Below are 3,831 nucleotides of genomic sequence, written 5' to 3' on the forward strand. Positions count from 1 at the left end.
TCCACTCAAATACTCGTATACAACTAATGCGAACAATGTTCAGTTTGCTTGAATCCCTGGAGTGGGGGATAGAGTAATACCTAACATGGAACATAGATTAGGATTAATCTTAGCTGCACATGAAGGGCTTGCCTCTGCACATGCAGGTGTTTCCACACAGTATCATATTAAAACAGAGATACTGGTGGCCGCGCATGAGGAAACAGACCAGAAACTATGTTTTGGAATGTGAAATCTGCCAAAAGATCAAAGTCTCTACAGTGAAACGTCCTGCGCAGATGCCCCTGTTAATTTCAGATAAACCATTAGCTTGCGTTTACCTGGACCACTGTGGTCCCTTACCACTTAAATATATCATGGTCGCAGTGGATTCATGTTCAAGATTCATTTGGATGTGGCCTCAGCGCTCAGCTGACGCTCGAACTGTTATAAAAGATTTGCAAGTCTTTATCGGCACATACGGAGTTGGCACTCTACTTTCTGACCAGGGTCCTGCGTTTGGCTCTTGAGCTTACAAGGAGGCCATGGCCAAATTGAGCGTTGCAATGTGGTACCCTAGTCCATTCCATCCTGAGGGTAATTCGGTAGTGGAGAGAAAAAAAACGGGAGATAAAGCAATCAATAACAGCAAGGGTATTAGGCTTGGGTAACGGGGGGGTCAAACATCTAATAAGTGTCCAACGCAGTCTTAACAAGCTGCCAAGAAGTTCTCTAGGGAGTATTACTCCATATGAAGTCCTTTTTGGGACCAGAATGTTAGTATCGGACCTCGATTGTCAGACTTCAGTGGTAGACTAAAAACCCTTTGATATCAAAGACCGTTTGGCTGTTTTACAGGATGTAAATGAAATAAGAATGAAACAAAGTATCGTGTTCCTGAAGCCAACTACCACTGAAGAGAAACCGACCGTCCCAGCAAGGCCTGTCTGGATTCCTAAGCTTGGGGATCTAGTCAGAGAGAAGATCGTGGACAAGAAGGATTTTAGGCCTTTTTACAGACAACCAGTACCTGTCTTAGCAATCAACGGATCAAGAACAGTATTACTGCCGCCCCTTGCTGGTAAAAAGGAGAACAGTTTTGTGTCGATCGACCCGGTCAAACCACATTATGTGGCCGATCATAAGCAGTAGGCCAAGTGGACTCCGTCCAAGTAGCAGACTCCCTAATCAGGCTACTATCCAAGAGGTTCAAACTGAGAGACTCATCACCTTTGAAGAATCTGCAGTGCAAAAAGAAGGACTATGCAACAAAGCTATGGAACTTGTACCTCTTGAGACGCAAATAACAGTTTGTCAAGAAGCACCTGTCTACAACGAAGTAGCATCAGACTACACGAGTGTATCAAGTGCTCAAGTGGTTCCAGCAATTTCAACGAATCCTGATGCAATCCCTACAATTGACAGAACTGCCTCTGGCTAATTCATTAACTTTGATACGTTTTCTGAGGTTCCCAGCAAGCCTGAAACAACGCCAGCTAAAAGAACTTTCAAAGAACAAGCAACAGACCTTTTTCAACACCTGGAAAAGACTTATCTGGTTTCACCATGGATTAAACTTTGGATTGTGTTGGGTGTGCTTTTTCTTCTACTTTGGTTGACTCTGGTAATAACTTTGGGAATGCCGATAAATGGAAGATTTGTTAAAAAGGACACAACAAGTAAGAACATCAACTTACTACTCAAGCCACACAAATCATCTCATTGTGAACAAAAAGACTTGTCATCAGTGAACATCACAGCCGTTCCTATACCAGGGGGTATAGCTTGGGACAGAATTTATTATGAGATTCTTGGCCCGTGGGAGCTGTTGAAGATTCTACACCAGTTCAAGATTTCCTCGAATTACTTTGTTTCAGCTAGTACCTTTTCTGATGATTGGGACTTCGAGACTATTAATAATATGATGTCAGACGTAGAAATGTCTGCTGTATTTACAAATCATGAATTCTTAGAAGGTTCATCAGATTATGAACAAATTTATTGTTATAATCACTATGGTCATCATTTCTTGCACAAATCGGTGGACCCTAGAAAGTTATTGATGTAAAACCAATGGGAACATTGTCCTACACCACCAAAGGGTAGCTCAAAAACATTTTTGGGAAACTTTCCATACTTTTCAGGTTTTAATATTTCCGATCCAGAATAATTTTACTTTAAAAATGTTAATAGCGTTTTATGCTCAGCTGTCTTCACTAGGTTTCGACTTTTGGAAAGACAATATTGAGACAAAAACTGTCTGGGGCACAAAAGATTGGCAAGTGCAGGGGATAGAAGCTTTATTTAGAGCCTGCATCATCCCAGAGCAAATTATGTTTTTGAATGACACTGCCCAACAGACATCTTGTCTTGGGTTAGCCAAGATAAAAGACCTAAACAATCCATCCATACCTACACCTACACCTGTTAGTGATAACACTTCAGAGGGGGAGGTCGACGTACATACTATTCTCTCAGGGTATTAATTTACACGGGGCCTGCGATGGTTCCTCTACCAACTTATCCTGCCACCTGCAAGGTTCACCAGCTGCGGTGATTAATCCACTTTTTGGACAACTTTCAAATGGAAGTTACATTATGTTGAACGATCACAGCTGCTGTGGCATGTTGCCAGGTTTACCCTATCTAGTAACTGTGTCAGCCAGGGTCACTTGCTGTATGCAAGTATTGTTTCCAAAAACCAAGACAGACCGGGAGTCGTCGTTATGGCCTTCGCTGAACATCTCTTCTATATGAATTGATACTTTAAGCAGAATCAAAGTCATTCTTTTACAGAAAACTGTGCCACTGACCTCGTTCAAAGAGACCTATGATCTGCAAGTCGCAAGGACGTCTGCTGAGATACATGCCCTCTGAACTACAAATTGCCCTATACATTTCTCAGAAATGTTAAGTCACATCTTAAACATGTGTGATACGAGTGGTATTGTACATGTATTCAAGACAGTATTTTCTGGACTGTTAGCACCTTTTGAAGCAGTCCTAGGAATATTTCCAAACTTCGTGCACTCTGTGTTTGGTGGATTACCTCTGATTTTGGGACTCGCTGCAGGGTACTATTTTTGCTCCTACTGCTGCGATATAGCAAGTCAATCCACAAGCGACACCCAGTTCTCCATGGAGACAACTCTACTGGCTATGAAGTGTCGGGTGCGCATCGTGCAAATTTTGGGATTAACTCGTTTAAGAGAATTAAATACCACATGGTTTCTGTCATTCAGACCAATTTGGCAAGATTGCATCTTACCTGTTCTACGCTGCCTGCTATGTGGAGAAGGATGCCTGCTAGACATGTGTCTGACACTTCCATTAGTCACGCCAACGGATGTTGATTCTTTGCTTGAACCAGTAACATCCCATTACTGTGTTGACCCCAGCGGCTACCAATTCTGATGACGGCATTCATTGAGATCTCACAGACACAAAATTGCTGACGGTGAGAAACGAGAGGAAACAGGCACACAGCTATAATCCACTACGAACATTGCTAATGCGAACAATGCTGACGGTGATGCTTCTCATCTATGTGCGGTTGATCTTCCTAACGCGGTAATCCAACTTTCACATACAATGGTAGACGACTTTTTTACAGACTAGAAGATTTGATGTTTTCTCCAAACAATGACACTGACTTTTGATTTGGCACACAGTGTTCTGAGAGACTCTGAATTCGACCTTCATTTTTTAAAAACAAAGTTCTAACTTTGGATCTCTTTTTTCTATGATAAACCTTTTTCTTTTTCCAAATTTGTATTTTTTATTTTTTGGGCGCAAAGTAATCTGCTTAAAGTAGAACTATTCACAGAGAACTAGAATTCTTTGAAAAACTTC

Source organism: Lissotriton vulgaris, chromosome 3_1 (assembly GCF_964263255.1).
Source record: "Lissotriton vulgaris chromosome 3_1, aLisVul1.2, whole genome shotgun sequence".
NCBI lineage: Eukaryota > Metazoa > Chordata > Amphibia > Caudata > Salamandridae > Lissotriton > Lissotriton vulgaris.